Source organism: Bubalus bubalis, chromosome 6 (assembly GCF_019923935.1).
Source record: "Bubalus bubalis isolate 160015118507 breed Murrah chromosome 6, NDDB_SH_1, whole genome shotgun sequence".
Taxonomy (NCBI): domain Eukaryota; kingdom Metazoa; phylum Chordata; class Mammalia; order Artiodactyla; family Bovidae; genus Bubalus; species Bubalus bubalis.
The window spans coordinates 17,991,731-18,005,251 of NC_059162.1; the positions used below are offsets into that span (position 1 = coordinate 17,991,731).

The 13,521-nt window shown below is 40.9% G+C and overlaps 1 long non-coding RNA gene across 1 annotated transcript; it reads right to left on the reverse strand.

The window, feature by feature from the left end:
* Nucleotides 1-5,174: 5,174 nt before the first annotated feature.
* LOC123334230 lies at nucleotides 5,175-7,380 on the reverse strand. Its single transcript, XR_006641243.1, has 3 exons — nucleotides 7,347-7,380; nucleotides 7,067-7,068; nucleotides 5,175-5,798 (listed from the first exon to the last, which is right to left on the reverse strand). It is a non-coding gene; the product is annotated as an uncharacterized LOC123334230 (long non-coding RNA).
* Nucleotides 7,381-13,521: the final 6,141 nt, after the last annotated feature.

Below are 13,521 nucleotides of genomic sequence, written 5' to 3' on the forward strand. Positions count from 1 at the left end.
CTTCCAGTGTTTACGTCTTAGCAGATGAATTTCAACTTGTTAATCATTATTCAACTCAGAAGCTTCTAGTACGGATGCCAGGCAGCACTCCTGACCAAGTAAGTGACACTTGGTGAGGGTGAGGCCCTTGGATCTCTGTTTTTAGCTAACCTCAAATACGCTTCCCCTGGTCTCCATTGTTTGAAAATCACTCTGACCCTAATAGAGGATTTGGAGCAGAAACACAGCTGGCTTCTCCAAGGTAAGAGCTTCCTTATGAAAGTATTGACTTATCTAAAACCTGAGAAACTCACAAAGATACAGAACAAACTTAGAGCTCAGAGCAGACACACAAAGGTCACCTCCTGCCTCACAGCTCATCCTTCATCAGGTTTCTAGATTTTTGCTGCCTCTCGGGATGCACCCTCATCCTTGCCATCCCCAAGGCCCTGCCCCCCGCCCTCCCCCTGGTCTGAGCACCCTCTGTGGAAGCCCTACTCTGGCTCCCAGTGGGCACTTACCAGTGTCCAACCAGCACAGGGTCTGTCAACACCTCAGGAGAGAATTGGATGGAGGTGCTCTATCCCTAAGGCCTTTTATCCTGGTCTTGGGCTCTTCCCTCATGTGTGAGACATGACCTGGGCATGAGAGGACCGCCTCCTGCCAGCCACATGGCTCCTGTGACAAGTAATGACTGGTAGCTCCTCCTGCCTCTCTCATCAATGGGGCTCAGAAAAGTTGCTTCCAGCTAAAAATATGGTCAATAGAAATGGGTTTGAATTCCTCCCATCATCTGCCACCTTATTATCCTTAGTGGTACCTGCCTTTCAGTCTCTTTCTTGGGGCTTGGTCCTCCAAACCTTCCTGTTTTTCCTCCTTTGACCGTAATTCATTAGCTCCAGACCTTCTCATTTGCTCAGAAAAATGCTGATGTCTCCAAGGTTTTCACTTTGCCGTTGGGAGTGAATGTACCTGTGTATACCTGTGTGTCTATGTCTGCACTTGTTTTCTAAGTGCGGTGTGTGTGTTTGGGGTATGTTTTGTGGAGCTCACATTCCAAAATAGATTTATGTCTTAAAATCACCTCGACCTTGGAAAAATTACTCAGAAGTTAGGTTTATGTCTCTGGAACCAGACTTCCTCAGCATGAATTCTAGCTCCACCACTTACTATACACTTTTCACTTTCATGCTTAAAAAAGAGAAGCATTGGAGAAGGAAATGGCAACCCAAGCCAGTGTTCTTGCCTGGAGAATCCCAGGGACAGAGGAGCCTGGTGGGCTGCCATCTATGGTGTCGCACAGAGTTAGACACGACTGAAGTGACTTAGATATAATAGCTTAGGGCAAATTGTTTAGCTTTTCTGCCTTTGCTTCCTTATCAATATAGTGATTTTAAATAACTTCTACTTCATGAGTTTCTTAGGAGAATCAAGATAGCATAAGTCAAGCTCACAGAACTTTGCCGTACGTATTTCATACACACCAAAAGCTATCATCATAGTTATCAGCAACATCATTTTCCTTAATTACCTTCTTAGATGCACGCTGTGGCAGTCAATAGATACTCTTTTCAAGTATGAAGCCAACATTTGCATAGGACTTTAGAATTTCCAAATAGTTTTCTCATATGTCCATCAGCATAAGGCCTGGAGCATGCAGACATATGTATCCTATGCAGACATAGGTTACATCACTCTGTAAAACTCTGGCCCTATGCTGCCTTAGTATGACTCTTATCTTCCTGCTCAGGTTGTGACTCATAAGGGAATGATTGTAGTATCAATTCCTTGGCTCTCACACAGAAGTCTTACTCAGGAGCAGAGCACTGATACTTAAAGTAATTGGCCTGAGGATTCGTATGGTCCCTGCCTCTAAAGATGTGGTAGAAGCCATCAATCAATCTGGTTTAGATCTGGGTGATAAGCAGGCTTGAAACCTCATAAGGATTGGTTTGCTTGCCTTGACTGTATGATGCTGATGGAGTGCAATTCAATAAGAATGTTTTATAAAGCAAATCATGGACTTTCTCAGGCTTCTGTTATCAAGGGCTTGGGAGTAAACATGACTGAGCTTTAGATGCAAATAAAAGGCAGATCAAAAGTAATGCAATATATTTCATGTTGAAAAATTACAGAAATAACTCTAATAACTTCCTTTCCAATTTATTTTGACTACGTACAACTATAATCTAGTAATTAACAAATTCTTGAAAGTGTTCAATTTCTAGAACCACCCTGAAATTCAAACTGAGGTTTATTATACTTTTATGCACTAGAACCAGTGTCAAGAATGTGTATGGATTATTTTTCCACCCAACAATCTTTTCTTGTAACATACATAGTCAAAATAATAAAGAAAAATATAGTTGATGGTTTTTTTATGCGTGGTAGTCCCCAAAGCCATGATATAAAAGGAACTATGATGTTTAACCACTTCTATAGAAAACTATTTATGTGAAAAAGAGCAACATTTAAGCAAATTTGAAAAATATATGACCAACTGAGAAGAAAATTACAATATATATTCCAGGAATAAGACTAAAACAGTTGGTATGCAACTATATTTTACAAATTAATAAGGAAAAAATTCCAGTGAAAATATTAGTGTAAAGAGATAAACAGGCAATACAAAATGTTAGATTTATACGTTACTAGTAAATGAATGAGGGCTTCCCAGGTGGTGCTAGTGGAAGAACCTGCTTGACAACGCAGGAGATGTAAGAGATACAGGTTCAGTCCCTGGGTTGAGAAGATCCCCCTGGAGAAGGAAATAGAAACCCACTCCAGTCTTCTTTCCTGGAGAATCCCATGGAAAAAGAAGCCTGGTGGGCTACCGACCACAGGGTTGCAAAGACTCAGACACAAATGAAGTGACTTAGCATGCACAGATGAACGAAAATCTAGAAAAAAAGACATCTTTTATCTTCTCCTATCAAGTGCATTTCTTCATGTCAAATTGGCAAAGATTCAAAACTTTTATAAACTAAGTGTAAATGTAGAGGGAAAAAGCCACTGTAAATGGAACATAAGTATTACCTTTCTGAAAGGCAAATTGGTGGTCCGTTCAATCAGATTAATTTGTTTATAAGTAAAATAATTTAGAATGTACATATATTTTGATTCAACAATTCCAATTTGGGAGTTTTATTCTATGGATATTACCTCACAAATGTGAACATCTGAATATTCAATGATATAAACTGATATTTATAAGAGAAATTGGGAATATATTAATATCTGTAATAAATTTTGACACATACATGTAAATACATAAACAGTGATTTAAAAATATATGGTTCTATGTTTAGGCATGAACAGATATTTTTTGACTGAAGCTGTCATACTATTTATTGACTGGTGCTATATATTATAAAGCTCAAATAATGTACAAGAATCTGAAAATGGAATTTAAAAATAGAAGCATGTTTAATAGCAGCAAAAATATGAGATATCTAATGATAAATATTTTAAATTTGCACAAATGGGGAAAATTAGATTCTTCTATCTAGTTGCATTCAATATTGGAAGAAAATTGAACCCCTATGTGAGACTGTATCCCTTTCCCCTAATCTTCATTCAGGGATCAGTCAATGCATTTGGAGAACTGGGAGAAAAGGACAAATATCAAGTGTGACACACGTGTAGAAGGACTGGGCTCCCTTTCCCTCTGTGATCTGCCAGCATACAGAAGCCATTAAATCAAGTTTGGTATTTTGACCCTCTTAGACTGGACATTCTAATTTCCAAACTGAAACCAGGTTTGTGATTTGAAAATGATATTACTTGGGAAGAGGTGTAAACTCACTAAATCTTCCCAAGTCTACATCTGGCACCAGAAGACCACCTCATTGAGTAAAATTTTAAGGACAGTAGTATATAATAAAAATTATATTATATTCTATAATCTCAGCTTGCTTAATAGGAGCATAGAGATAGATTGTTTAATATCACACCTGCTTGAGGAAACTCTTACATGCCTAGATGAATCTTCCTAGAAAGATGATATTTTGGGTGGGCCTTTAAGGAGGGACAGAACTCCAAAAGGGTCCAGATGCTGGAAAAGAAATTGAAGAGTACTTCAGATAGAGGAAAGAGCAGGTAATGCTGCCAGTAACAGTAGTAGTCCTAGTTATGGTAGTAGTAGTAACAGTAGTAGCAGTGGAAGCACTTATACAATAACAGTAGAAATTGCTCTTTATTGAAAACTAAAACATTCTGGTCACTGAACTAAAGGTAGTAGCCTCTACTGCTTCCTGGATTAATAGGCATGAACATGTACACGTTTAAGTTATATCTGGTAAGGGTGAGTTGTTCAGTATGGCAGGAACACAAGGTTCCATGAGGCAGTATGAATGGTGAACTTTAGAAATTAAGTTGGAAACATTATCTGTCATGCTTTAAACACAGTACTTAAGAAGAGTGTGCATTCTTTTGTAGAAATCTGCTGATTTTCAGAAGTAGACTGACAAGTTCATAAATGGCACATAGAGAGCATGTTTGGAAAAAGGTGTAGAGAATTTAATGAAGTTGAAGGAGGAAGAAAGAAGCAGGATTTGCAGAGAGATTAGTATAAAAGCAGGCGCAGATGGTAAAGAATCTGCCTGCAATGCAGGAGACCCAGATTCAATCCCTGAATTGGGAAGAATTCCATGGACAGAGGAACCTGGCAGATTGCAGCCCATGGAGTCACAAAGAGGTGGATGTGACTGAAGCGACTGAGCATGCAGCAAGCATATGCCTGGAACCAAACTGATTGAAGTAGGGGTGGATAAAAACCATGGGTTTTCAAAATGTGTTGAATTTGTCTCTTTTCTTTTCTTCATTCATTTATCTTTTCTCCTCTTTTTCTTTGATGCAAGTATGTGCATGTGTGGGGGAAGGATGCTTTAGTGAGGTGGGTCAAGAGTAGCAGAATGAATACACAGGAGAAGAGGAACATGGAGGAACATGAAATGGCTGGGTTAGGGCCCGAAAGGTGGCCAAGAACCCAGGAAATTATGTTTACAAAAAAAGCACTTGAAATTCGGTCCATCAACAATGCTACAAGACCCTGATGACATAAGAAAAAACAAGAGTTAGGAGCATGTGTCTCTTTCACATGAGAGTGCCTCTCTGGCACATGGGGTTCAAGACCACCGGCGGGCAAGGACAGGGTGGAGGAGAACAAGGGCAACTTAAGATCAAGATGCTGAGAAGATGCATTTTATTGTTTTACATCAGTCAGAGAGCACCCTTTAAGAAAATACCACGAGGAGTAACTTAGGGAAGTTTTCCTACTGAGGTGAGGGTAGACATAGAATCCAAGGCCATGGAAGGGGATTCAGAAGAAAATTTGAGTTTCTGAGCCCCAGGGAGGGCTCATTGTCTTTGCAAGTTCAGAGTCTTCTACAGGACCTCTCAGGCCCTGCAATCAACGAAGGAGGAAAAAGATGGTGTCCTCAGCAGTGTGTTGTCCCAGGTTGGATCTTGTAGACTCAGGGACATCTTCAGCAGCAGCTGCCTCCATAGGACTGACCACTGCCCCCTCCGCAGCACCCGGAGCCCCCCGAGGGCTGGCTGCAGCAGTCAGACCTGTGGGGTCTGCAGTGGTGGGACCTGCGGCGCCTGTGGTGGCTCAGGCAGCAGCCCCCACACCCAGAGCTGCAGCAGTCCCCGGAGCTGGGGCCACAGCAACCCCCGGAGCTGGGGCTGCAGCAGGAGGAGACTGGGGGGCACTTTGGGGGGCATTTAGGGGTGGGGCACTTGGGGACACACTTGGGAGGAGGCTGGCACTGCTGCTGGTTCTGCTGGCAGGACATCTTGGTGGGTGGGTTCAGGAGCTGAGGGAGAGACAGATGGCAGATGAGACCAGCACACAGAGACCTCCTTTATGAACTATCACCGTCTTGTCTTTCCCCCACACTCTAATAGCCTGGTCAAGTAACTCGTGGGGAAATTATCTCTAAAATATAGTTTCTCAAGTGCTTTCACTATCTCATTTGAGATTTGGGAGCTTTTCATAAAACAGACATTGGTTGTCTTCTTTCAACAAAGCAAGACATAGAAGTCAACTAACTAAATTGACAAACTTGCCCAAAGTCAAGGTCCTTTCTTAAGAGAAGGCAAAATTCACCTTCACAAAGTCTGACTTAAGCTCACTCTACGCCACTTAGAATTCTGATAATGTCCAGTCTAAGAAACTGTTTAGAGCAGCAGTGCTCTGTGCTAAGGAAGTATAGAGATTCCCTTCTGGAGTAACTTCCCAGATAGCTTTCCAGAGACACATGTTATATCGTATCATATATTACATGTAATTTCATAATTATGCATATGTATTTGGGATAAGCAGTCCATATGTCGGTCCTTTGCAATTCTGTTTATATATTATCTATCTATATCTGTATTTATCTATGTATATGTTTGGCTTCTCAGGTGGCCCTAGTGGTAAAGAACCCCCCGACCAATTCAGGAGACATTAAGAGAAGCAGGTTTGATCCCTGGGCAGGGAAGATGCCTTGGAAGGGGAAATGGTAAACCACTCTAGTATTCTTGCCTGGAAAATCCCATGGACAGAGGAGACTGGTGGGCTCAAGTCTATAGGGTCGCAAAGAGTCAGACATGACTAACGTGACTTAGCACACATAGCACGCATGCTTGTTCACACACACACACACACACACATATATACATGTATATATATATACACCTATCTATATATGCAAGCATATATGTGTATCTCTAAATATACATATCAAATGGAGTTACTAGATCATTTTAGAGAGAAGTGAGCCCCAAACCTAATCAAGGCTAGTTGGATGTGAAACTAGGTTTTCTGGTCTAGTGAAACTAGGCTTGGTTATGCACCCTTTACAAGACACAACCTCTTCCATTTTTTATGTCTTAGCAGGTGAATTTCAACTTGTTAATCACTATTCAACTCAGGAGCTTCTGGTACAGATGCCAGGCAGCGCTCCTGACCAAGTAAGTGACACTTGGTGAGGATGAGGCCCTTAGATCTCCATTTTTATCTAACCCCAAATATGCTGCCTTGGTCTCCATTGTTTGAAAAATCACTCTGACCCTAGTAGAGGCTTTGGAGCAGAAACACAGCTGGCTTCTCCAAGGTAATAGCTTCCTTATGAAAGTATTGACTTATCTGAAACCTGAGAAACTCAAAAAGATACAGAACTAACTTAGAGCTCAGAGCATAGACAACAAATGCCACCTCCTCCCTCACAGATCATCCTTCATCAGGTTTCTAGCTTTTTGCTCCCTCTCTACATCCATCCTCATCCTTGCCATCCCCAGGGCCCTGCTCCCTGCCCTCCTCTCTAGTCTAAGCATCCTCTGTGGAAGGTCCTGCTCAGCTCCCAGTGGGCACTTACCACTGTCCAAGCAGCACAGGGTCTGTCAACACCTCAGGAGAGAAGTGGATGGAGGTGCTCTATCCCTAAGGCCTTTTATCCTGGTCTTGGGCTCTTCCCTCAGGTGTGAGACATGGCATGGGCATGAGAGGACCGCCTCCTGCCAGCCACATGGCTCCTGTGACAAGTGATGACTGTAGCTCCTTCCTGCCTCTCTCATCAATGGGGCTCAGAAAAGTTTCTCCCAGCTAAAAATATGGTCAAGAGAAATAGGATTGAATTCCTCCCATCATCTGCCACCTTATTATCCTTCATGGTACCTGCCTTTCAGTCTCTTTCTTGGAGCTTGGTCCTCCAAACTTTTCTGTTTTTCCTCCTGTGACCGTAATTCATTAGCTCTAGACCTTCTCATTTGCACAGAAAAATGCTGATGTCTCCAAGGTTTTCACTTTGCCATTGGGAGTGAATGTACCTGTGTACACCTGTGTGTCTATGTCTGCACTTGTTTTCTAAGTGTAGTGTGTGTATTCGGTGTGTGTTTTGTGGAGCTCACATTTCAAAATAGATTTACCACTTAAAGTCAACTCGATGTTGGAAAAATTACTCAGAAGTTAGGTTTATGTCTCTGGAACCAGACTGCCTGAGCATGAATTCTAGCTCCAACACTTACTATTTAGATATAATAACTTAGGGCAAATTGTTTAGCTTCTCTGCCTTTGTTTCCTTATCAATATAGTGATTTTAAATAACTTCTACTTCATGAGTTTCTTAGGAGAATCAAATAAGATAAAATATGTAAAGCTCATAGAACTTAGCCTTCCATATTTCATATACACCAGAAGCTATCATCATAGTTATCAGCAACAACATTTTCCTTAATTACCTTCTTAGATGCATGCTGTGGCAATCAATAGATATTCTTTTCAAGCATGAAGCCAACATTTGCATAGGACTTTAGAGTTTCCAAATAGTTTTCTCATATGTCCATCAGCATAAGGCCTGGAGCATGCAGACATATGTGTCCTATGCAGACATAGGATACATCACTCTGTAGAAGTCTGGCCCTATGCTGCCTGAGTATGACTCTTATCTTCCTGCTCAGGTTCTGACTCATAAGGGAATGATTGTAGTATCAATTCCTTGGCTCTCACACGGAAGTCTTACTCAGGAGCAGAGCACTGATACTTAAAGTAATTGGCCTGAGGATTCATATGGTCCCTGCCTCTAAAGATGTGGTACCCAAGCCATCAATCAATCTGGTTCAGATCTGGGTGATAAGCAGGTTGGAAACCTCATAAGGATTGGTTTGCTTGCCTTGACTGTGTGATGCTGATGAGTGCAATTCAATAAGAATGTTTTTAATAAGCAAATGATTGACTTTCTCAGCCTTCTGTTATCAAGGCTTTGGGAGTAAACATGACTGAGCTTTAGATGTAAATAAAAGGCAGATCAAAGGTAATGCAATATGTTTCTCATTGGAAAATTATAGGAATAACTCTAATAATTTCCTTTCCAATTTATTTTGTCTATGTACAACTAAAATCTAGTAATTAACAAATTCCTGAAAGTGTTCAATTTTTCTCGAATCACCCTGAACTTCACACTGAGGGTTATTTTATTTTTATGCACTAGAACCAGTGTCAAATATGTTTATGGATTATTTTTTCACCCATCAATCTTTTCTTGTAACATACATAGTCAAAATAACAAATAAAAATATAGTTGATGTGTTTATGCCTGGTAGTCCCCAAAGCCATGATATAAAAGGAACTATGATGTTTACCCACTTCTAAATAAAACTATTTATGTGAAAAAGAGCAACATTCAAGCATATTTGTAAAAAGATATGACCAACTGAGAAGAAAATTACAATGTATATTCCAGGAGTAAGACTAAAACACTTGGTATGCAACTATATTTTACAAATTAATAAGGAAAAATTCCAGTGAAAATAATAGTGAAAAGACATAAACAGGCAATGCAAAATGTTATATTTATATATGCCTAGTAAATGAATGAGGGCTTCCTAGGTGGTGCTAGTGGAAGAACCTGCCTGCCAATGCAGGAAATGTAAGAGATACAGGTTCAATCCCTGGGTTGGGAAGATCCCCTGGAGAAAGAAATGGAAACCCACTCCAGTCTTCTTGCCTGGAGAATCCCATGGAAAGAGAAGCCTGGCGGGCTACAGACCACAGGGTTGCAAAGAGTCAGACACAACTGAAGTGACTTAGCAAGCACAGATGAATGAAAAGCTAGAAAACAAGACATCTTTTATCTTCTCCTATTTTCCTGTGGTCATGTATGAATGTGCAAATTGGACTGTAAAGAAGGCTGAGCGCCAAAGAATTGATGCTTTTGAACTGTGGTGCTGGAGAAGAGTCTTGAGAGTCCCTTGGACTGCAAGGAGATCCAACCAGTCCATTCTGAAGGAGATCAGCCCTGGGATTTCTTTGGAAGAAATGATGCTAAAGCTGAAACTCCAGTACTTTGGCCACCTCATGCGAAGAGTTGACTCATTGGAAAAGACTCTGATGCTGGGAGGGATTGGGGGTAGGAAGAGAAGGGGACGCCAGAGGATGAGATGGCTGGATGGCATCACAGACTCGATGGACGTGAGTTTGAGTGAACTCCGGGAGTTGGTGATGGACAGAGAGGCCTGGCGTGCTGCGATTCATGGGGTCACAAAGAGTCAGACACGACTGAGCGACTGATCTGATCTCATCTGATCAAGTGCATTTCTTCATGTCGAATAGGCAAAGATTCAAAAATTTTATAAACTAAGTGTAAATGTGGAGGGAAAAAGCCACTGTAAATGGAACAGAAGTATTACCTTTCTGAAATGCAAATTGGTGGTCAATTCATTCAGGTTAATTTAGTGATAAGTAAAATAATTTAGAACGTAATATATTTTGATTAAACAATTCCAATTTGGGAGTTTTATTCTATGGATATTACCACACAAATGTGAACATCTGAATATTCAATGATATAAAGTAATATTTATAAGAGAAATTGGGAATATATTAATTCTTATAATAAATTTTAACACATACACATAAATTCATATACAGTGATTAAAATTATTTATGGTTTTATGTTGTCATGAGCAGATATTTCTTGACCGAAGCTATCATATTATTTATTGACTGGTGTTATATATTATAGAGCACAAATAGTGTACAAGAAACAGAAAATGGAATTTTAAAATAGAACCATGTTCAATAGTTGCAAAAATATGAGATATCTAATGATAAATATTTTAAATTTGCACAAATGGAGAAAATTAGATTCTTCTATCTAGTTGCATTCAATATTGGAAGAAAATTGAACCCCTATGTGAGACTGTATCCCTTTCCCCTAATCTTCATTCAGGGATCAGTAAATGCATTTGGAGAACTGGGAGAAAAGGACAAATATCAAGTGTGACACACATGTAGAAGGACTGGGCTCCCTTTCCCTCTGTGATCCACCAGGGCACAGAAGCCATTAAATCAAGTTTGGTATTTTGACTTTCTCAGACTGGACATTAAAATTTGCAAACTGAAACCAGGTTTGTGATTTAAAAATGTAACATTACTTGGGAAGAGCTAAAAAGTCATTAAGTCAGGAGGAGCCAGGATGGCGGAGGAGTAGGATGGGGAGAACACTTTCTCCCCAACAAATTCATCAAAAGAGCATTTAAACATTGAGTAAATTCCACAAAACAACTTCTGAATGCCGGCAGAGGACATCAGGCACCCAGAAAAGCAACCCAACTCTTCGAAAGGAGGTAGGAAAAAATATAAAAGACAAAAAAAGAGACAAAAGAGGGAGGGACGGAGTTCCGTCCCAGTAAGGGAATCTTAAAAAGAGAAAAGTTTCCAAACACCAGGAAACCTTCTCACTGCCGAATCTGTGCTGAGCTTTGGAAGCACAGAGGGCAACATAACAGGGAGAAAAAATAAATAAACAATTAAAACCCGCACATTGCAAGCCCTATGATAACTCCCCCAGCGGAGAAGCAGCGCAGACGCCTGCACATGCCATTAGCAAGCGGGGGCTGGGCAGGGAGGCGCGGTGCGGGCTGCATCACTTAGAACAAGAATCTGGCCTAAATACCCTGAGCGCTATCTGAGCGAAATAATTTGGGCTAGTAAACCAGACTGTGGGATATCTACCACGTGAAAAGCCAGCCCTAACCTAAGACACTGCCAGCCCTGCGCATGGAACAAAGGACTGAACAGAGATAGCCGGCTGCAGACCTTTTCCCTCCAGTGACAGGCAGCCAGAGCCGGAAGGGGGCACTCGCAGCCCCAGAGAGACATTATCTATAAAACTGTAAACAGGCTTCTTTGCTAACTAAAACTTCTTGGGGGTCTGGACGGTGAACATCTGCCTGAGAAGGTGCGCCGGTTTTACACCCAGATAACCGAGTGGCGGGGAGGCGATAAGTCGCAGCATTGGCGCTCGCCATCACCTGAGCTGCTCGGACCTGGGACGAGCACAAAACGCAGGCCCAACCGAGTCTGCGCCTCTGAGGACTACCCGAGTGCCTGAACCTGAGCGGCTTGGACCTGAGAGTTGCATGCTGCCCAGGGCCAGCCTCGGATGGTACCCAGCGGAACAACCCAGAGCCTGAGCAGTGTGAGCAGGAAGGCTACACGCGCCGTGAGTGGGGGCAGACCCAGTGTGGCTGAGGCAATGCGAGCACAGGCCAATGTTATCTGTTTGCAGCATCCCTCCCTCCCTCCCCACAGTGTGACTGAACCAGTGAGCCTAAAAAAAAAAAAAAAAAAAAAAGTGTCCTCCACTGTCCCCTTTGTGTCAGGGCGGAAACCAGACACTGAAGAGACCAGCAAACAGAAGAAGCTATAACAGAGGGAAACGCCTTGAAAGCTACAGGCAATAGATTAAAACCCCGTGGTTACTACGGACTACGTGGGAAGGGTCCTATAGATCTTGAGAAATATAAGTCGGACCAAGAAACTAGCCAAAAATGAACTGAACCCACAATACTCACAACAAAACCAGAGAAAGTCCTAGATATATTTTTACTATTTTTACGATCATTCTTTCTTTTTTAATTAAAAAAAAAATTTTAAGTCCTCTATTATTCCTTTAATTTTCACTTTTATAACCTATTACTTTGCAAAAAAAAAAAGACCCTATTTTTTTCTTCTTCAGCAAACTTCATATATATATATTTTATAATTTTTTGACCTTGTTTTTTTTTTTCTTCTTCTTCTTCTTTTCTTTAACATTGTAGTTTTGAAATTCCAAACTCTATTCTAGATTTTTAATTTATGCTTTTTGGTATTTGATATCAATTTTGTACCTGTATTTTCTTTATAATTTTTGCGACATTGTTTGTTTTTGTTTGTTTGTTTTCTCTCTTTATTTTTCTTCTTCTTTTTAACATTGTATTTTTGAAATTCCAAACTCTACTGTAGATTTTTAATTTTTGCTTTCTGGTATTAGTTATCAATTTTGTACCTGTATTTTCTTTATAATTTTCGTGACCTTGTTTGTTTTTCTTTGTTCGTTTTTTCTCTCTTTCTTTTCCTTCTTCTTTTCTTTAACATCGTATTTTTGAAATTCCAAACTCTAGATTTTTAATTTTTGCTTTTATGTATTTGTTACCATTTTTGTATCTTTAAGAACCCAATCTTCAGGACCCATTTTTCACTAGGGAGCGAGATTACTGGCTTGACTGCTCTCTGTCCCTTTGGACTCTCCTTTTTCTCCACCAGGTTGCCTGTGTCTCCTCCCTAACCCCTCTCTACTCTACCCAACTCTGTGAATTTCTGTGTGTTCCAGACGGTGGACAACACTCAGGGAACTGATTACTGGCTGGATCTGTCTCGCTCCTTTTCATTCCCCCCGTTTATCCTTCTGGCCACCTCTGTCTCCTTCCTCCTTCTCTTCTCTGTATAACTCCATGAACATCTCTGAGCGGTCCAGTTGTGGAGTGCACATAAGGAAGTGACTACTGGCTAGCCCACTCTCTCCACTATTGATTCCACCTCATCTCATTTGGGTCACCTCTAACTCCCTCCTCCCTCTTCTCTTCTCCATGTAATGCTGTGAACCTCTCTGAGTGACCCTCACAGTAGAGAAACTTTTCATCTTTAACTCAGATGTTTTACCAATGGTGCTGTATGGAAGGAGAAGTTTTGAAACTACTGTAAAAATAAGAACTGGAAGCAGGAGGCTTAAGTCC